Raw genomic sequence first — 22,341 nt, forward strand, 5'->3', positions numbered from 1 at the left:
ATACTGACAGAACTACAATACAGTCAGTCTGTCCACAAGTCTTAACGGAATGTCTGCAATGTGCCATGTGTCCTTCGAGGGGCCAGGGACACTTGGATGAACAAAACAGGCCAGTTCTTTGTTTTCTTGGAAATTACATTCTATTGAGAGAGACCTGGTAAACACATAAACCAATGGTTTACAGATCTAGCTGCACATTAGAAATCACTGAGGGGGTACTTTGAAAAAACACCTATGGCCCAGCCTCAACCCAGACTAATCAGATCAGAATTAGCCAGGATCGGACCCCATTGATAGAAACAAATTACAATACAAGAAAATATCAGGTAGTGATAAGTGCTGAGGTGGATTAAAATAGAAACAGATTGAATGATAGAGATTGTGTGTATGATGGTGTGGTCATGGGGATTTCACCTTTGTTGGGTAATCCCTGAAGGCCTCTCTGAGATGACATTCACAACTCATGTGCCTTCCCTATTAGTAGTGAGGCAGACAGAGCTGCTGTGATTGGCTAGTTCAAGTGTCCTGTGAGGCCATGGCGCAGCCCCGCCTCTCTGAAAAACTGGTCTGGTCACCAGACTCCAGAAAAAGGTCTAGCTCTATTAGCAAGGAAGAAGGGGTGAATGGGTATCGGGTGTTCAACAGAGTCTGCCACTATTATTGTTTCCATCCTATACATGAAGATATCAAGGCCCAAAAGGTTAAACTTATCAAGATCATACAACTTTGAGTTGAACAGTGTTTCCATGCATTCTCCTTTTAGAAAAACAAACATACACAAATACACACAAATGAAAAGCTTGCTTTAGTTGATGGTGATGATCTAGGTAGACTAGAGAAAGAGTCCTGGAAGAAAATACAAAATGGCTCCTGTGAGATGAAGCAAAGAATCACCTTCTAAACAAATGATTCCAGAAGAAATTACATCAGGTCCTAGTAAGTGATAAGAATGGCATTTAATTTAGACAACTAGCCCTGCATTTCTGCATTGTAAAATACGCATATATATAATTAAATTGAGTCTTCCTGACTCGTCATTTAAATCAATTTGATCTAAATAAAATCCACCCTGGGCCAAGAAATGAGCAAGAGAGGCCAAGGGTTCTGTTTATGATGTCTATCAGACTTAAAGGAAAACACTGTTTTGTCTAGAGAGGTATGCATTTTGTGGATTACAGCACATGTAAGAGAAGCAAGAATGCTCTCTGAAATTTCTGATTATGAGTTATTTTGAAAATAGTTTTCCACTTTCCAACTGTAGAGGCAACATGCAGTTCTATTATTGTTGCATTGTCTTCATGGTTCCTATTTTTCATTCTGATATTTCATTTCAGAGGCTAGGTTTGTGAGGCAGCAGTAGTGAAAAAGGGAAATTGCAGTGAAGCTGCCGTCATTACAGTGTTTTTACTGCTTGCCTCTAGGTGTATTTCTGTGCATTCTCATCGTAACAGATTAAGTGTTAATGGTAGGAATACCTTCTCTGTAATAAATGATCAAATGCTTCCTACTCGTATATTTGCATCTTTAAACAGGAAAGTAAAAGTTCATGTCTAAGCTTTGCCAACAGAGCTGTGTTTAAGAAGGGTATTTATCTGATCTGCACAGAACCATATGAGAAAAATTGTGAAAAAATTTACACAGAAAAAAAAATTAACAGTCCTTTTAGTCTAGTCTTTCTTTGGAGAATTGAATGGATCCTTTGCCATTATTTTTTAAACTTCATGAATGATGGCTGTGTTTAGAGAACATTACTGTATATAGGCATTAAAGTAATTTCGCTAACAGTTTTATTATTTTTTTTCCATTGGGGGAAAAGAAAACTTGATATCAAACAGTCCCCACATTTTTTTTAAATTAAACTAATACAAAATTTAAGTTAAAAAAAATGAAAATTTCTAAGCAAAAAAATATTGATTTTTTGTTTTAAAATAATCTGAAAATACTACAGTATACAAAAATAATATTCTAAGGCTTAATACACAGGAGAGCATAGTAGTTAAAGAACATTGGTTTGGAATCAGAATGTCCTGGACAAGTTGCTTAAACTATCTGTGCCTCTGTTTCCTTATCTATAGATTAGGATATAATGACAATACCTACTTCACAAAATTGTCAGGGGAAAATTATATAATGTATGTAAAATGTTTATTTTACATGTCATAGTGCCTGACATGTAGTAACTAACTATTCAGAATTGTAGCTATTATTATTAGTAGTAGTAGTATAATTATTATTGTTACCACAAAGGTGGAGTAGAGGATCTTTAGTTCTAGCCATGGGGTTCTCAGCCAGTTTTAGCAGAAATGATTATGGCCCAACATGAACCACAGGTGCTCAGAACTTGAAGTAAGGAATCACCTGAGGAAGCCTGCTTCCTCGGCATAGTCAGACGTCAGTGTTGTGACTTAGTTAAGTGACAGTCTCAGGCTTGCACTATTTGTTCACCAATGCATGTGATTAGGCAAAAATATTTCTGGTTTTCCTTCCCAACTCATGATAGGCTTACAGGTCTCCATCTGCTTTAGTTAGGTGTAGCCCTGTGTCTTGCATTGACCAGTGAAGTGAAAGCAGAAGTGATGTTCACCTCTAGGAGGAAGCTTATAATGACCAGAATGTGAGCACATTCCTTGGCAGTTGACAGTGGTGGAAACACAGGGACAGTGGCTGAGCTCTTAAGCCTGGGTCTTAGAATAAAGACAACACAGAGATGGCCTCTCCACTGACCTGCAATGGACACATAGTGAGAGTGAAAAAATGAGTTTTTCTGTCTTAAAAGATTTGGGGGTTGTTTCCACAGTATAACCTTAGCCTATCCTGACTGATAGGCTCTGGTTATCCCTTCAAGCTCTAGAGAAAAAAATATTATTGGTAACAATACATAAAATATGTAGCAATTTAGAGATAGTTGTTTTTAAAAAATTTTTTAAATTTAATTTATTTTTTTTATACAGCAGATTCTTATTAGTCATCAATTTTATACACATCAGTGTATACATGTCAGTCCCAATCACCCAATTCATCACACCACCACCCCCACTCCCCCGCCACTTTCCCCCCTTGGTGTCCATACGTTTGTTCTCTACATCTGTGTCTCAATTTCCGCCCTGCAAACTGGTTCATCTGTACCATTTTTCTAGGTTCCACATATATGCGTTAATATACAATATTTGTTTTTCTCTTTCTGACTTACTTCACTCTGTATGACAGTCTCTAGATCCATCCACGTCTCAACAAATGACCCAATATCGTTCCTTTCTATGGCTGAGTAATATTCCGTTGTATATATGTACCACATCTTCTTTATCCATTCGTCTGTCAATGGGCATTTAGGTTGCTTCCATGACCTAGCTATTGTAAATAGTGCTGCAATGAACATTGGGGTGTATGTGTCTTTTTGAATTATGGTTTTCTCTGGGTATATGCCCAGTAGTGGGATTGCTGGATCATATGGTAATTCTATTTTTAATTTTTTAAGGAACCTCCATACTGTTCTCCACAGTGGCTGTATCAATTTAGATTCCTACCAACAGTGCAAGAGGGTTCTCTTTTCTCCACACCCTCTCCAGCATTTGTTGTTTGTAGATTTTCTGATGATGCCCATTCTAACTGGTGTGAGGTGATACCTCATAGTAGTTTTGATGTGCATGTCTCTAATAATTAGTGATGTTGAGCAGCTTTTCGTTTGCTTCTTGGCCATCTGTAAGTCTTCTTTGGAGAAATGTCTATTTAGGTCTTCTGCCCATTTTTGGATCGGGTTGTTTGTTTTTTTTAATGTTGAGCTGCATGAGCTGTTTATATATTTTGAAGATTCATCCTTTGTCCATTAATTCGTTTGCAAATATTTTCTCCCATTCTGAGGGTTGTCTTTTCGTCTTGTTTATGGTTTCCTTTGCTGTGTAAAAGCTTTGAAGTTTCATTAGGTCCCATTTGTTTATTTTTGTTTTTATTTCCATTACTCTAGGAGGTCTAGAGCATTTTGAGTTTATTTTTGTGTATGGTGTTAGGGAGTGTTCTAATTTCATTCTTTTACATGTAGCTGTCCAGTTTTCCCAGCACCACTTATTGAAGAGACTGTCTTTTCTCCATTGTATATCCTTGCCACCTTTGTCATAGATTAGTTGACCATAGGTGCATGGGTTTATCTCTGGGTTTTCTACCTTGTTCCATTGATCTATATTTCTGTTTTTGTGCCAGTACCATATTGTCTTGATTACTGTAGTTTTGTAGTATAGTTTGAAGTCAGGGAGTCTGATTCCTCCAGCTCCATTTTTTTCCCTCAAGACTGCTTTGGCTATTCGGGGTCTTTTGTGTCTCCATACAAATTTTAAGGTTTTTTGTTCTAGTTCCGTAAAAAATGCCATTGGTAATTTGGTAGGGATTGCATTTACTCTGTAGATTGCTTTGGGTAGTATCGTCATTTTCACAATATTGATTCTTCCAATCCAAGAATGTGGTATATCTCTCCATCTGTTGGTATCATCTTTAATTTCTTTCATCAGTGTCTTGAAGTTTTCTGCATACAGGTCTTTTGTCTCCCTAGGTAGGTTTATTCCTAGGTATTTTGTTCTTTTTGTTGCAATGGTAAATGGGAGTGTTTCCTTAATTTCTCTTTCAGATTTTTCATCATTAGTGTATAGGAATGCAAGAGATTTCTGTGCATTAATTTTGTATCCTGCTACTTTACCAAATTCATTGATTAGCTCTAGTAGTTTTCTGGTGACATCTTTAGGATTCTCTATGTATAGTATCATGTCATCTGCAAACAGTGACAGTTTTACTTCTTCTTTTCCAATTTGTATTCCTTTTATTTCTTTTTCTTCTCTGATTGCTGTTGCTAGGACTTCCAAAACTATGTTGAATAATAGTGGTGAGAGTGGGCAACCTGGTCTTGTTCCTGATCTTAGAGGAAATGCTTTCAGTTTTCACCATTGAGGACGATGTTTGCTGTGGGTTTGTCATATATGGCCTTTATTATTTTGAGATAGGTTCCCTCTATGCCCACATTCTGGAGAGTTTTTATCGTAAATGGGTGTTGAATATTGTCAAAAGCTTTTCCTGCATCTATTGAGATGATCATATGATTTTTATTCTTCAATTTGTTAATATGGTGTATCATATTGATTTGTGTATATTGAAGAATCCTTGCATCTCTGGGATAAATCCCACTTGATCATGGTGTATGATCCTTTTAATGTGTTGTTGGATTCTGTTTGCTAGTATTTTGTTGAGGATTTTTGCCTCTATATTCATCAGTGATATGGTCTGTAATTTTCTTTTCTTGTAGTATATTTGGTTTTGTTATCAGGGTGATGGCAGCCTCATAGAATGAGTTTGAGAGTGTTCCTTCATCTGCAGTATTTTGGAAGCGTTTGAGAAGGATGGGTGTTAGCTCTTTTCTAAATGTTTGATAGAATTCACCTGTGAAGCCATCTGGTCCTGGACTTTTGTTTGTTGGAAGATTTTTAATCGCAGTCTCAATTTCATTACTTGTGATTGGTCTGTTCATATTTTCTATTTCTTCCTGGTTCAGTCTTGGAAGGTTATACCTTTCTAAGAATTTGTCCATTTCTTCCAGCTTGTCCATTTTATTGGCATAGAGTTGCTTGTAGTAGTCTCTTAGGGTGCTTTGCATTTCTGCGGTGTCTGTTGTAACTTCTTTTTCATTTCTAATTTTATTGATTTGAGTCCTCTCCCTTTTTTTTGATAAGTCTGGCTAATGGTTTATCAGTTTTGTTTATCTTCTCAAAGAACCAGCTTTTAGTTTTATTGATCTTTGCTATTGTTTTCTTTGTTTCTATTTCATTTATTTCTTCTCTGATCTTTACAATTTCTTTCCTTCTGCTAACTTTGTGTTTTGTTTGTTCTTCTTTCTCTAGTTCCTTTAGGTGTAAGGTTAGATTGTTTATTTGAGATTTTTCTTGTTTCTTGAGGTAGGCTTGTATAGTTATAACCTTCCCTATTAGAACTGCTTTTGCTGCATCCCATAGGTTTTGGATCATCCTGTTTTCATTGTCATTTGTCTCTAAGTATTTTTTGATTTCCTCTTTGATTTCTTCAGTGATCTCTTGGTTGTTTAATAACATATTGTTTAACCTCCATGTGTTTGTGTTTTTTACGGTTTTTGCCTGTAATTGATTTCTAATCTCATAGCTTTTTGGTCAGAAAAGATGCTTGATATGATTTCAATTTTCTTAAATTTACTGAGGCTTGATTTGTAACCCAAGATGTGATCTATCCTGGAGAATATTCCGTGCATACTTGAGAAGAAAGTGTAATCTGCTGTTTTTGGATGGAATGTCCTATAAATATGAATTAAATCTATCTGGTCTGTAGTGTCATTTAAAGCTTCTGTTTCCTTATTTATTTTCATTTTGGATCATCTGTCCATTGGTGTAAGTGAGGTGTTAAAGTCCCCCACTATTTTTGTGTTGCTATTGATTTCCTGTTTTATAGGTGTTAGCAGTTGCCTTACTTATTGAGGTGGTCCTATGTTGGGTGCATGTATATTTATAATTGTTATATCTTCTTCTTGGATTGATCCCTTGATCATTATGTAGTGTTCTTCCTTGTCTCTTGTAACATTCTTTATTTTAAAGTCTATTTTATCTGATATGAGTATTTCTACTCCAGCTTTCTTTTGATTTCCATTTGCATGGAATAACTTTTTCTGTCCCCTCACTTTCAGTCTGTATGTGTCGCTAGGTCTGAAGTGGGTCTCTTGTAGACAGCATATACATGGGTCTTGTTTTGTATCCATTCAGGAAGTCTGGTTCTTTTGGTTGGAACATTTAATCCATTCACGTTTAAGGCAATTATCAATATGTATGTTCCTATGTCCATTTTCTTAATTGTTTTGGGTTTGTTTTTGTAGGTCCTTTTCTCCTCTTGTGTTTCCCACTTAGCGAAGTTCCTTAAGCATTTGTTGTAGAGCTGGTTTTGTGGTGCTGAATTCTCTTAGCTTTTGCTTGTCTGTCAAGCTTTTGATTTCTCCATTGAATCTGAATGAGATCCTTGCCAGGTAGAGTAATCTTGGTTGTACGTTCTTTGCTTTCATCACTTTAAGTATATCATGCCACTCCCTTCTGGCTTGTAGAGTTTCTGCTGAGAAATCAGCTGTTAACCTTATGGGAGTTCCCTTGTATATTATTTGTCATTTTTCCCTTGCTGCTTTCAATAATTTTTCTTTGTCTTTAATTTTTGCCAGTTTGATTACTATGTGTCTTGACATGTTTCTCCTTGGGTTTATCCTGTATGGGACTCACTGTGCTTCCTGGACTTGGGTGGCTACTTCCCATGTTAGGGAAGTTTTCAATTATAATGTCTTCAAATATTTTCTCTGGTCCTTTCTCTCTCTCTTCTCCTTCTGGGACCCCTATAATGCGAATGTTGTTGCATTTAATGTTGTCCCAGAGGTCTCTTAGGCTGTCTTCATTTCTTTTCATTCTTTTTCTTGTTCTGTTCTGCAGCAGTGAATTCTACCATTCTGTCTTCCAGGTTACTTATCCTTTCTTCTGCCTCAGTAATTCTGCTATTGATTCCTTCTAGTGTAGTTTTCATTTCAGTTATTGTACTGTTCATCTCTGTTTGTTTGTTCTTTAATTTTTCTAGGTCTTTGTTAAACATTTCTTGCATCTTCTTGATCTTTGCCTCCATTCTTTTTCTGAGGTCCTGGGTCATCTTCACTATCACTATTCTGAATTCTTTTTCTGGAAGGTTGCCTATCTCCCCTTCATTTAGTTGTTTTTCTGGGGTTTTGTCTTGTTCCTTCATCTGGTACATAGCCCTCTGCCTTTTCATCTTGTCTATCTTTCTGTGAATGTGGTTTTTGTTCCACAGGCTGCAGGATTGTAGTTCTTCTTGCTTCTGCTGTCTGCCCTCAGCCCTGCTAGTGTTTGAGGGTCTCCTGCAGAGGCAGGGTGTGGCTGTGTCTCACCTTGAGGACAAGTACACTGACAGCAGAAGTTCTGGGAGGTACTCCTTGTCATGAGCCCTCCCAGAGTCCTGGAGATAGTCATTTTTAATGAATTGTGTATGTGTGTGTGTCTGCTTATCATATGTTGTACCATAAGTAAATATCAGGGTACTTCACATTTTAATTTATATAGATTTATATAAAATTTTTCATTTAAATTTCTTTTTTTTTAAAATTAATTAATTTATTTTTTTTTACTGAGTTGGGTCTTCGTTTCTGTGCGAGGGCTTTCTCTAGTTGTGGCAAGTGGGGGCCACTCTTCATCGCGGTGCGCGGGCCTCTCACTATCGCGGCCTCTCTTGTTGCAGAGCACAGGCTCCAGACGCGCAGGCTCAGTAGTTGTGGCTCACGGGCCCAGCCGCTCCGCGGCATGCGGGATCTTCCCAGACCAGGGCTCGAACCCGTGTCCCCTGCATTGGCAGGCAGACTCTCAAACACTGCACCACCAGGGAAGCCCTAAATTTCTTTTGAAATAGGGTTTATTTCCATTTTGTACAGAGGAAAATCAATATACCAAAATTACCAACATCTATTTTTTTTGGAGAGAGCCACCCATGATGCCCACGTCAGGACTCTGAATTCTAGGCCTGATGTGATCACTGGGTCATGGTCCCTCTCACTAAAAGCTCATCCAGAATGGTGCCTTGTGACACAAAGGATCTTCTGAGAGAAGATGAAGGACTCAGCCATGCCCATGACCTTTGTCTTCAGTAAGAAAATAGTCTTCCCTAAGTCCTATTACAATGTTCAGTTATAAACAGTGGTGCTTAGTACATAGAGGGTCTTAAATAATACGTATTGATAAATAGATGGAAGTAGTCCACAGTTCTTCCAAATATCTGGACTCTTTCATGTTTGCTTTTTAAAAATAAATCTCCTTATTTTAGACCTTAGTTTAAAAACATCTCGGCATTAAGACTTACATTTACCCTAGAATCAAGTTATATTGTTACGATCAGACAGTGTTAAGGAAAAGAAAATGCATTTTTAATTTTAAAAAAAGGACTTACATTTATTCTTTTAAAACACTTTACATATGATCGCCCATGTATGCACCGATGTAGGCTATTTTATTTGATAATTTTTACTGTTGATTTTATTTCACCTGATAATTTTATTTGGGTCCCTAAAACTACATTATGAACTACCTTAATTATTTAAATTAGAAACAGATTACTTTTCTCCAGTGTACAAACTCAAATTAATTTCATTATTAACCCGAGTTTTAAATTGATTAATCTTGGAGTGTTTAAAAAACCAAGTGGGGTTTTTTCATCCTTAAGGAGATGGGCATATTGATTTGATGACTCTCTTGCTGTCACACCAGTTGTGCTATGACGAGCAAGACATTTGCAAGAAAACTTTGGATAGATTTTATAAACCAGCCAGAAACCTGTGTGTCTGGGGTTTCTGGGGGAACAATCTGTGAGTCATTTTAAAAAACAAACACACTCATAATCACGGTGCATGGTGTTACCATGGTAATTAGGCCTGTGGAGTTGGGTTGCTTATGTTCCTGTAAAGGGAAGAGGCGGAGAGAAACTGAGAATTCAGAGCGTTGACTATCAGCTTCAATTTGACTATCACAAGAGAGTGTAGGGTTTCTTGAAAATGTACTGGCACAGTTGTCCTGAGAGGGAATTAAAGAAACTCTGGCATCCTCCCTTTGTTACTGAATATAAGTTAGCCGTTTTACTGTTGGGTGTTGTGATTCATAGGAGAGAAAAGGGCCATTTGGCATTCTCTCAGGAAGAAGGGGGGTAGATTGGTCCTTTATCTGCTATATAATTACATATAAGTCTCTCAGATCTACCCGGTAAGTGTCTGGTGTGAAGGTGCACAGGGCTTTAGTGAGTCTCTAAAAGGTGCCAAAATGCCACTGGCATAACATTATTACAGATTTAAACGCTCCTCAGTGCATTATTCTAATACAGTTAGAGACGGGTTTTAGTGAGGCCATTGTTTCAGATCTGATCCCCAAGTAGACCAGGTCTCTTTTCTCTATTTTATGGAGTAGATATGACTCCTTTATCTTGGACAGTCATCTTATAATATAGGTCCCTGGATCACAGAGGAGACCAAGGAGGTTATGTGAACTCTGCCAAATCTGTCATCACACCAGGGGAAAGTAAAATCAACATACGTGCTTTTTTTTTTTCTCCCCCATTTATTTATTTATTTTTTGGCTGTGTTGGGTCTTCGTTGCTGCACGTGGGCTTTCTCTAGTTGTGGTGAACAGGGGCTACTCTTCATTGCTGTGCTCAGGCCTCTCATTGCAGTGGCTTCTCTTGTGGTGGAGCATGGGCTCCAGGTGTGCAGGCTTCAGTAGTTGTGGTGCGCGGGCTCAGCAGTTGTGGCTCATGGGCTCTAGAGCACAGGCTCAGTAGCATTCGGGCTACTGTGGCATAGTGGCATAGTGGTGCACGGGCTTAGTTGCTGCACAGCATGTGAGATCTTCCTGGACCAGGGCTCAAACCTGTGTCCCCTGCATTGGCAGACAGATTCTTAACCGCTGCACCACCAGGGAAATCCCAACATACATGCTTTTTTGATGGACAGTCAACAAAGTGGGATTACTGAGGAGTGATTCATTATGATTCTGTATGGAGAACAATCAACACCCTTAAGTTAAAGGTATGAGTTAGTGCACCTACAAAACTGGTTTTTAAGAATGATTTAAGATTTACTTTAAGAAGCCTAGGTATCCTCTTAAATGGATAATACATTGACTAGAGGTTTTTTTAGAGTATTCCTCATGCAAATTTTATTTCTACAACTTTTCCTTATTAAAACTATTTTTCAAAAGGCTTGAAATAAAGTGCCGTGGAGTTTGATTAAAGGGTCATGCAAATGCAGGGAGTTTGTGTGTGATTTTGCCCTGGCATATGGTGTAAAAACTATTTCTTAAAACTGTGGATTTCATTTTTCCTCTCATATGTGGGAAGAAGGCACATGTTACCCAAACTTCATTCTATGCTGTCTTAATCTTTTTAAGATTAGTAAACAATACTTAACTTAAACTTTTTCTGATGGTGAAAGTAATTCATGGTGATCGTTGAAAATTTGGAAAATACTTAAAGTGTAAAAAAAAAAATTAAGACTGACCCCTTCCATTAATTAGGTTTTTGGTTGAACCACATAGAACAGAGACCTGATTTCACAGTGGCTTACAGAAGTGAGAAGTTATTTCTCTCTCACATAACAATCCAGAGGTGTGTGGTCCAGGGCTGGTAAGGTAACTCTCCTCCACAAGATCATCCAGGTATCCAGTCTCCTTCTATCACACTGTTACATCATTCCAAGCATATTTTCCTTGCTTTATGGTCTAAAGTGGCTTCCTACCATAAGGACCTCACTATAGCCAGTAGGAAGGGAGAAAGTTGGAAAGGGGACGGCATGACCCAGAAGTTGCACCCATCACTGCTGCAGCAATCCCCTTGAACTTTGTCACATGGCCACACACCTAGCAACAAGGGAGGCTGGGAAAAGCAGTTATTCTTGACATGTATGTGCCTAGCTTAGATTCTATCACAAGCATGGAAGAAGGGGAAAGCAGATACTGGGGCATATCTAGCAATTTCTGGTACTTCCATTTTCTATACAAAAGGGATAATACACTGTTAACATTTTGACATACCTTCTTCCAATCTTTTTTCTAGAAAAATATGTATCAGAAAGATATGTATAATATTTACTAGAACATATTGTATGTGATATATTAGAGTATTAAAAATATGAAAATGTATTCAAAAATGCACATATATAATATATAGATATTAGAAAATTAGCTGAGGTCATACTCTATATATAATGTTGTATTCTCTTTTCGCATAACTTTATTCCGTGTGTATTCTTCCTCATCACTTAAATTTTTTGTATTTATTGTTTCCAAGTTCCATCGTGTGGAATTTTTCTGTTTTACTTAATGGGTTATGTTATTCATATTTAGGCTATTTCTAACACCTTGGTAATACTTCTTTGTCTATACTTTGCATTTTTTGGATCAAGTCAAGGAGTGACATCACCAAGACAATGGGTGAGAACATATTTGGAATCTTGATAAATATTGCCCAACTGCTTTCCAGAGAGATTGTGTTGATTTATGCTCTCCCAAGAACGTATGAGAGTGCTGGACTCAGAGCTCCCTTCGAGGCTTATTTTGCAAGTCCCACTAATCATTGTTATCCCTAGGGTTTATTCTCTGAAAATAGGTTGTTTTCTGCCCTTGGCTTGTTTTTGTTTCCTTTGCTGTCATTAATCATGAGATAATGGTTTTCTAATAATGTTGGCTCATTTAAAAACATATGGTCCCGTATAGTCATCTGGGAATATAATCAGTTGGGCTGAGATTTTAGCACACGTGCCAGTCTTAGGCAATGGGAGATCTCTAGAGACACTGCTGTTCATTTGGTCTCAGGACCCAACATGAATCTGATTTACACTCCCAGTCATAATGCTCTAGATGCTAAGTAACTCTTAGTTCCGAGACACAGCAAAATATGAATGGTAAAGCGTTCCCTGAGGCTTAGGCAGTTCCCTTTGAGCTGGCTGCTGGATATCTTTTCAGAAGTAAAGGCAGGAACTTTCTTAGATAGGAACCACACTCACACAAGGCGGAATTAGGCCGACTCTGCCCAGCATCCCAAAGATCGTGAGTGGCTAAGGGTATAGGTGTTTCTACTTCTAAACAGCCTTCAGCTTTGGATGCTAACGACGTTTTTTAACCATTAACTTGTCCAACCTACCCTCTTAAAGGGTTAGATATACACGAATGGAGCCCCACCCCTGTCCCTAACACCTGGAGAAAGAGTGTATCTGGGACTTCGGTCCTGCTGGGAGCTAATCAAGTTAGGTCAGGAGGAAAGCTTGTTCTCATTCATCTCAGCGGTACACAGCCTCTGTCACCAAGAACTGTGCTTGCCCTAGGTTTCCAAGCCGACTTGGTATTTTCATGTTTTCTTTCAGGTTAGGGAAGTTCACAAAGAAAGGGACTCCTATTTTCACAAATCTGTTTCTTCAAAGAAAAAGAGTTAACAAAATGTTTGTTTCTTGGCTCAGAAAGGTAGACCTGTGAGCCCCTCTGCCCCTTGAGCTATTCAGCCCTCACCACCAAACCCTATTTACAGAAACATTTATTTGCTTGTTCAGCTTTTATGTATCATGTTATTTCTCTTTTTTTTAAAAAAAAAACCAATACATTCTCCACTCTGCTTTCTCAACAGCCAGATCTGCCAGTGAGCTTCAGGCTTTGGGAACTGAAGAGGTAAGAATTCTGAAATATTTTCTTCTAGGACCTTAAATCTAATCAGAACTTCAAGAGTTAAAGAAAAATCTTAAGCCTAGAGATGAAAGCATTTAACATGTGATGTTGATCAAAAAGAAACATTCATAGTCTTTAGCAATGTTGACATGACTTTAGGATTTAAAGGGAAAAAAAATGGCTCTCCTTAATGATAGTTAAAAATCAGATTTCTCGGGGCTTCCCTGGTGGCGCAGTGGTTGAGAGTCCACCTGCCGATGCAGGGGACACATGTTCGTGCCCCGGTCCGGGAAGATCCCACATGCCGCGGAGCGGCTGGGCCCGTGAGCCATGGCTGCTGAGCCTGCGCGTCCGGAGCCTGTGCTCCGCAACGGGAGAGGCCCCAACAGTGAGAGGCCCGCATAACGCAAACGAAACAAAACAAAACAATCAGATTTCTCACTCAGATTTCACCCATTTTCTTCTAAAAACCTGAGTTTGGAAGCCTTTGAGGTCACTGCCTTAACAAATTGTGTCTCTGTGGCACTGAACATGATTAATTGGTGGCAGCCATTGAGGATAGTGAAAGACAGATGTCAGAGTAGATTAGCCCAGAGAAGTGTAAACCCTGTTCTTAACAGATTGGTTGTAGACATTATAAGGGCTTTTTCAGCAGCAGCAACAGTCACAATAAAAGGTCAATTTAATACTGGTGGGGTTTCTTCTTGAAGAAACTGACTTGGCTTTCGAAACTGAGTAAAGCCATTTGAATCTAGCTGTAGACTTGAAAGGTCACCATATTGCTGAGACAGGTGATAATGTGTTTTCTCTCCCCAACCGAGATGCAGTTTCCTTTAGTCCTGACATGGACTTCCCCCCATTTTATTTTATTTTATTTTATTTAGTTATTTATAAATTTATTTATTTTTTGGCTGCGTTGGGTCTCCGTTGCTGCGCATGAGCTTTCTCTAGTTGCGGCGAGTGGGAGCTACTCTTCGTTGTGGTGCATGGGCTTCTCATTGCGGTGGCTTCTCTTGTTGTGGAGCACAGGCTCTAGGCACGTGGGCTTCAGTAGTTGTGGCATGAGGGCTCAGTAGTTGTGGCTCGTGGGTTCTAGAGCGCAGGCTCAGTGATTGTGGCGCATGGGCTTAGTTGCTCCACGGTGTGTGGGATCTTCCCAGACCAGGGCTTGAACCCATGTCCCCTGCATTGGCAGGTGGATTCTTAACCACTGCACCACCAGGGAAGTCCTCCCCGCCCACTTTAAAATTAACTTCATTCTGATAAATTTCAAGCATATACCAAATAGAAAGGATAATATAATGAACTTCTATATCCCTATCACTCAGTTTTAACAATTATAACTCATGACCAGTATTGTTTCATCTATACCTCCACCCCTTCTCTTCTTTTCCCATTGGAGCATTGGATTATATGATGATGGCTTGAATTTGGCTGTTGGATTTTTAATTGTTTATACAACTATTTAGTGGCTACAGCAAAATGCAAATAAAAAATAAAACCTGCTTTTAACCTAACTTACTTTGCTGAAGCTAGCCATTTATCCATGTACTCATTCAGCCAATATTTAGTATTTACTAGTATCAAAACCTTCTTAAGAGAAAAAATAGAGAAAAGCTAATGGAAGGGAGACCAGTAGACTTCTTGGATTTGCAAATGATGGGCTGGATATGGGAGAACTGATGAAATTGCTGATTGAAGATGAAGGAGAGGAGGACATTTAGAAAAACTCCCCAATTTGTCTTTTGGGAAATTCAGTGAGTGATGATAACTGGGCTACAGATACAGGAAGAGAGGAACAGATTCAAATCTGTGGAGTGGCCACATCCAGACGGATATGTCCAATAGACTGCTCATGGATGGTACAGAGCAGTGATTCTCAGTCCTGGGTGCACATCAGAATCTCCAGGGAAGTGTTTGAAAGCACTGATATGTAAACCCTACCCAGACCACTTGAGTCAGAATCCCTTGGGGAGGGGTCTGAACATCTGTAGTTTATAAGATCTCCCCAGGTGATTACAATGTGTAGTCACGACTGAGAATCTCTGGTCTAGAGCTTATTAGAAGGAAGGCCTGTGTGTATGTGTGCTTTTAATGCCATGTATAGCTTCTGCAACCCCATAATGAGGTTCTTTTGGCGTTAAGTACTTAATATCTTTCAGGTGAGGGCTAAGCCATCCCTACACTCTACCAAATATTATTAATAATGAAGGCTTTTAAAGTAAGTTTTTCATGTTCTCTGTCTGATGTTGGTGTTGATTTCTTTCACACTAATCACTGTATTTAAATGTTTCAAAGCAATCCAAGCAGAGTTTCTCGGTGCGGGTTGCTGACACGTTGAATGGGGCAATTCTTCCTCGTATTCTCTGGTATCCCTGTCCTTGGCTCACAAAAGGCCAGTGGCATCTTCCAGCCATTGGCGTATCCAGAGTGCCCTAAGGAGACATTGAGAACTACTGTGTCGTTACACACCTTTAAAGAGGTTGTTTGTCATGTTACTCTTACCTACAAGCATTTTTGCTTCATGCAAAATTACTGGTTTCAGTTATGCAAAGTAGTTCCTTATGTAAGTGGTCTCTGTGCTAACAAACTAAAGAAAGAAACTAAACAAAATAGACATGTAAAAGGAAATATTGTTTTGCACTGTTGGAGGGATTTTGAGCATATTTGTTCTAGTACCAAATCTATTTTTTATGTCTGTACAGAGAAGCAAATTAAACACTAGGCAAGAAATGGTCAAATATTGAGATTTAAAGCAAAATACTACTAAGGCATTATGCAAATTGAACAGCAGTGATGAAGGATGTATTCCTCTCTTGTTTGCTGCTGTAACAAATTGTAACAAACTTGGTGGATTAAAACAAATCCACCAAATACAAATATGTTATCTTACAGTTCTGCAAGTTAGGTTCTGTAGAGATCTCACTGGTCTAAAGGCAAAGTACTGACAGAGCTGTGTTCCTTTCTGGAGGCTCTAGGGAAGAATTCTAGAGTCCCCTTTCCTCCATTTTCAAAGCCAACAGCCTTCCATCTCCGTATGTCTTTCCACCATATTCATTCCTCTGAACTGAGCCAGGAAATGTTCTTTGACTTTAAGGACCCATGTGATAAGATTTGGCACACCTAGATAATACAAGATACTCTCCCTATCCCAAGGTCCTTAATTTAATCATATCTTCAAAGTCCCTTATAAACTTATAAACGTAAGTTTATATATTCACAGGTTCCAGGGATTAGGGCGTGGACCTATTTGGGGGCTATTATTCTGCCTACTACAAAGTAAAAGAGATTAATTGTTCAGAAAGGTAGAAATGCCTCAGGTAGCAGAGATAGGATTATCTTACATTTCATTGTATAGAGTTGAGAAGGTTTAGGGTTCCCAAGTTGATGAAGCAAGTTCTTGTCTTGACTCTGCAAAACCTGTTAGTAAATACAGGCACTGAGGCTTTTAGTTTTCTTGGAGTATTTGGCATTGGATCAAGTGGACAGGTTGAAGTCCAATGGCTCCTTCCTTGGCCAGACTTTCTGGTACTATGGGTGTGGCCTCTGGAGAACGTGCTGCCTTTGGCATTTCTCCAACTCTGGAGAGTTTGCCTACAGTGTGCAGGTTCCAAGGTCTTTGAATGGCACCAAAGAAATGTGATATTTTTATTTTATGCTGTTATGTCTGCCTGTCACATTGTGCTTTATTTATTAGGCTCTAACATGTGGAAGTTGGAGGAAAAAATAACATAATATTTTAGAACCTTACTGTAGTGGTATTTATTATAGCTAATCTCTAAGTATGGTTTAATTTCCACCATACATTAGGTAAGTCATCCCCACAAAGTAAGAAACCATTGCTCACCTAGTGAATGAAATGGATCACTGGGTTATTTTTTAAAAACCATCTCCAGGGTAGAATATAGCCAGAATTTTTTAAAATTTTATTTATATTTTATTTATTTATTTTTGGCTGCATTGGGTCTTCATTGCTGCCCGCGGGCTTTCTCTAGTTGCGGTGAGCAGGGGCTACTCTTCGTTGCGGTGCGCGGGCTTCTCATTGCGGTGGCTTCTCTTGTGGTGGAGCACGGGCTTTAGGTGCACGGGCTTCAGTAGTTGTGGCACACGGACTCAGTAGTTGTGGCTCGTGGGCTCTAGAACGCAGGCTCAGTAGTTGTGGCGCACGGGCTTAGTTGTTCCGCGGCATGTGGGATCTTCCCAGACCAGGGCTCGAACCCGTGTCCCCTGCATTGGCAGGCGGATTCTCAACCACGGTGCCACCAGGGAGGTCCCTAGCCAGAGATTTTTGATGGAGATTTTAAATGTTGCAGCTATTTTTGTAGCGAGTCCCCTTTTTATCCACTTCAAGACAGGTCAGCAATACAGATCTGAAGGCCAAACTTAGGGCTAGCTGTAGAGTAACGAACCATCCTGATTTGTCCAAGACTGGGAGGTTACCTGGGACTTGGGAGCTTCAGTGCTAAAACTCCTGGAGTTCTGGGTAATTTGGGACAGTTGGGCGCCTAGCTGTCTAAAAACAGCTCTAGTGGAGAGTGACTGTCATGCCGATGAATTGTGAAAATAGAAAATCTGATTGAATGAAATAATGACAGTAACCTCAAGGGTTTGGGCTGAGGGTAAGGGTGAATCTAACTCTGGAAAAATCTGTATCCACATATACATGTTTGCCCGAAACCAACTCAGAAGAACCAGCAACATTTATAAAATGTTATTAGATTTCATGGCCCACTCTTTTAATTCCCCAGTGTTACTGGCATCTCTGATGATCACAGCTTTAATAGCTTTCTTATTGAGGTGACCACAGAACCTCATTGGATCTTTTTCAGCATGTCAGCATGTATGGAAATTACAAGTTTGCCAAAGCAGCATGGTGCTCTCTTCGTTTGAATCCTGCCTTTTGTATAACAAAATTGAACTTTTTCCCTCTAAGAGACAGCACAGAATGTTCAAGAATAGATAAGTACTAGGAATACTATCTTGATGCCCAAGGGGAGGGGATTGGAGAGGATCATGTCTTGGAGTCTTATCCAGCTCTAAGACATCGGTGCTCTCTGACTCCCAGTGGTAGAGCATGAGCTGCTTACCCTGATGTAAGTAATTGGCTGCATCTGGGTGAAGATTCTTACTCAGCCCTTCCTCCATGCTTCCATAACGCTCTGCCCTGCCCTCACCCACAGCAAAGCCAGACCAGGAAAACAGGAATACAGAAGCAGCCTCATTTCTTACATTTCTGTGACCTTCATTTGGAGATTTTTATTCTCTAAGCCACTGGGACAAAGAGTTTGTAAGCGTACTTGGAAGGGCAGTACATTAGCTTCCCTAGAACAGGCTTTGACTTTGAGGAGCTGGCAATCTTTTTTTTTTTTTAATGTTTGTTTACTGTCTTCTAAACTGTTCTAGTTGGTAGGTACAAGGAATTCTCTTTCAATTCTTTTTTTTTTTCTTCCAAAAAAAAGATTGAACACTATCAGTCTTGGAGGTAAGATCTGGGTTTCTGATGAGGATAGATTGGATAGATTGTGAGTTATTCTGATATTCTTGTCAATCCCTTTTTGGGGTTCCTTCCTTCTAAGACTCTCAATCCTGCCTGGTTTCATTTTGTGAAGACTAGCCTCCTTTCAGCTTTGAGCCTCAGCTGTTTTTTTTTTTTTTTTTTTTTTTTTGTGAATCAAACAAGCTCCAGAAGAAATGAAAGGAGATGAAATCCTTATGCTGTTGTTTAAACTCAGCTTCTTTTATTCCTTTCCAAAGAGAAATTACAGAGTAAATGTAAATAGGAGATCCAAGTGATCCAAGCTACTCTGGTGCAGGGGGTAATAGAAATGTCTTGGAACTAAATAGGGATGATGGCTACGTGACATCGTAAATGTACTAAATGCTGTTGAATTGTACACTTTAAAGTGGTTAATGATTAATTTCATGTTTTGTGAATTTTACCTCAAAAAAAAACGTTGAACTTCAAGAGGAAGAAAAAAAAAGACTGTGTCTCCCTATCTTCAAATTCTGGAGAAAGTCACATCCATTTTAATACACTCATGTTTTTAAATTTCTAGGCCAAAATTGTTGTTCATCCTGTCCCATTACTGGGAGAAGATATTTGGACTTAAAAGTATCTGTCAGGCAGAACCGATCAGGAAATTCATAGAGTTAAGACACTAGTTGTTAGTATTAAGATGCATAGTTTTTGTTACTGGATTATAAACTGGCCTATAATTTGCAAAGCTGATTGCAATAAAAAAATTTTTTTAAAGTTTAACAATTTAAAACACTGGACTCTTTTCCACCTCTCACGGGATAGAAGTTATATCAACTAGGTTAGAAAGTTTTTTAATATCCTATAGTAGCGGACTGCAATTGGGTATGACAAAACAGGAAGAGTCCAGATGTGGTAACTTTAACGAAATGTGAGCATGGTAAAAAATTTCGTATATAGAAATGTCTTTTATTAAAATATCTCCTTGGACATTCCCAAGGGCTACCACCTGATCAAAGTCTGACGGGCACTTATTTTAAGGGATGACTGCCTAGGGTTTCACACATAATCATTGGTTTAATGGTGAAACTTTAAGGTTTTTAATTACTTCTAGATTTAGAGACAACTTTTTTGGCCTTTTGCAGAGATGTAACTAGGCAACCAGTATAGCACTTAACTGGTGCACAGCATCCAAACTTCATAGCCATTGCATCATTTTTTAAATGCTGTTTAAATCTGTCTTTTAGCTTTGGCATATGCTGCCATGTAACCTTTAATTTCTTAGAAAATATCGTGCAAACCCCCAGCTGTAAGATAGAATGGTTCCTAGAACCCCAGCATGCTCTGTGTGATGTTAATCAGTGTGCTTACAAGAGCAGTGGTAATAGAGTCGAGAGGTAGCCCAATGTACTGTGTTTTATAATTGGGCGTTAAGAAGGTAGGTTTCAGTTTTGGTGTGTGAAGGTGTAAGCGTTTAAAACCATATCCTCAGCAGGTGGTAATGAGCATTTCTCACAATGTGATTCATGGAAAATGTACATTCACAGAGATGAGAGGTGACCTTTATTCTAGTGAAGTTGATTTTACTTTGCTGGATAGGTGGTAACTAGAAATGCCTACTTTGATTAATAAGCCAGAATGTATTGAAAGCTTTTTAAGTGTCAGACACTATTCTAGGTATATACCATATTCCTTTTCTGTGATAACTAAGCTTTTAATTTTTTAATTAGTTTTTTTTAATTATGAAAGGAATGTATATGGGAGATTTTTAAAAATTCAAGTAGTAGACACAGGAATAAATGAAAAAGAGAAGTTTCTTTCCAAACATCAACTCCTAGCCCACTCCCTAGAGATAACCACTGTTAATAGTATCGTGTGTGCCCTCCAGAAATTTTCCATCTCCTGGTTAATCTGTATTGAAATGTGAGTATGAAGAGTGCCATTAAACCGTCTGTTCGTAAATTTCTCTTCTGGACCAAATCTCTTCATTTTGAGACACCATTTGATGCTTTTTTTTGAAATGTGCTTTTTTAAAACTGAAAGAGTAAAAATGTCAGAACCAAAATGATGCCAACAGAGGGCTGGTGGTAGGGAGGGTGACAACTGAAGACTGTTACTGTGAATTCTAGCCTCTGTAAGATTTACATACAGAATGTAAGTAATAAACCTTAAGGTAGTTCTTCATCATTTTCAAAGTCATCTGGAGTACGTTATCTCCCTTCATCCTTTTGATGACCCTGTGACACAGAAGTTGTTTATTTTACAAAGGAGGAAGCTGTGGTTCCCAGAGGTTAGGTAACTTGCCCATGAACACAGCTGACGAGTGACAGGATTGGGACGAGAATCGAGTCTTTTCCAAGTTTTAGCCTTGAACCAGACCACACTGGCAACCATGAAGAAGAGAGGGGCTCGGTGACACCATTGTGGTCCCTGTAGTGGGAGGCTGGAAGTGAAGGGGAGGCTTGCAGTCTGAAGATCCAGTTAGAAGTTGTTCTGACTCTGCTCCTTGGACAAGTTGTTTAATGCAGTCCGTATGCCCTCCTCACAGTTTCCTCACCGGCTATGTCTATTCCTGTTCTGTTTGTTTGGGTGGTACTGGCCAGAGGGTTGGGGACTTGACGCAAGCTGGGGATGCCATAGTATTTCATCACCATGCTACAGGAGTTGGTCTGAAGGGTGGGCATGCAACCCAGCAAGGGACAATAGATTCTTTCTCTGGAATTTTCCAACTCAAGTTGAGGGAGGAGAGGTCCTATCCTTTCTAGTCTCAAGGTAGTAAGAATCATGTAAGGCCATGTTTCAGTCTGTTGAGAGAGTAAAGTCTGACGCACAAAGAGGGAGCAAAAGAGAGAGAGAGACAGAGCGATAAAGAGAAGGAAAGAGATAGCCCAGTGAGAATTGGAGTCCATCAATCCAGTTGATGTGAGCCAATATATTCCCATTTTTTACCTAACCTAAGTCAAGTTGCTACTAAAGGAATCCTGTGTGATATCTTCGGGCCTTAGTTTCCTCATCTGTAAAATGGGGGTTTTAATATTTTCCCTGAAGTACTGTATATCTGAACTACTGTAAAGATGAGTTGAGATAATGAATAGGAAAGTACATTGTACACTGTAAAACACTGTACAGATGCAAGATGGTATTATTCATTAATATGTTGCATTGAACTAGGAAAAGTTGAAAGAATGAAATTACCACTCATTTGGAAAATAGGAAGTGAGAGCTTTGCAAGAGCCATCTGGTATTGTGCCGAAGTCAATGGAAGCTGCCAGATTTTCTTTGGGTATCCCCTTTCATATACTCTTAAGTTCTAATAGAGACCCATCATAAATACAGGGATAGATCTTACCTCACTGGCTCAGGTTAATTCAATGAGTTTCCTTTTTCTATCTCCTGTCCTAATCCATGGTAAACATACACACAATAACAGAAACCAAACAAAAATAAACACATCATATTAATACTTCAACATTTTAGCTTTTTCACTTAAAAGAAGTTTACAGATTTATAAATGACATTTTGGCATCATCAAAGAAAATCAACCTTAAAGTGGCTATTCTATTTTTAGTACTTCATTTGGGAATGATACAGTTGAGGCGATTCTTGGGATGGGAGGTTAGCTATTTTGAACTT

At 38.9% G+C, this 22,341-nt stretch overlaps 1 protein-coding gene across 2 annotated transcripts in view; it reads left to right on the top strand.

Moving 5' to 3' along the window:
- Positions 1 to 22,341, top strand: part of GNG2 (G protein subunit gamma 2) — a 139,293-nt gene that overhangs the window by 7,612 nt on the left and 109,340 nt on the right. Inside the window, exon 2 of one of the 2 annotated variants that reach the window (XM_027111238.1) lies at positions 13,195 to 13,235. The exons of the other annotated variant lie outside the window; for it this stretch is intronic. The gene's annotated coding sequence lies outside the window, so the exon portion shown is untranslated. The remainder of the gene's footprint in view (positions 1 to 13,194; positions 13,236 to 22,341) is intronic. 2 annotated transcript variants of the gene reach the window in all.

The sequence above is a fragment of the Aethalodelphis obliquidens genome, unplaced genomic scaffold (assembly GCF_003676395.1).
Source record: "Aethalodelphis obliquidens isolate GAN/ISIS:26980383/991018 unplaced genomic scaffold, ASM367639v1 scaffold10, whole genome shotgun sequence".
NCBI classification, from domain to species: Eukaryota; Metazoa; Chordata; class Mammalia; order Artiodactyla; family Delphinidae; genus Aethalodelphis; species Aethalodelphis obliquidens.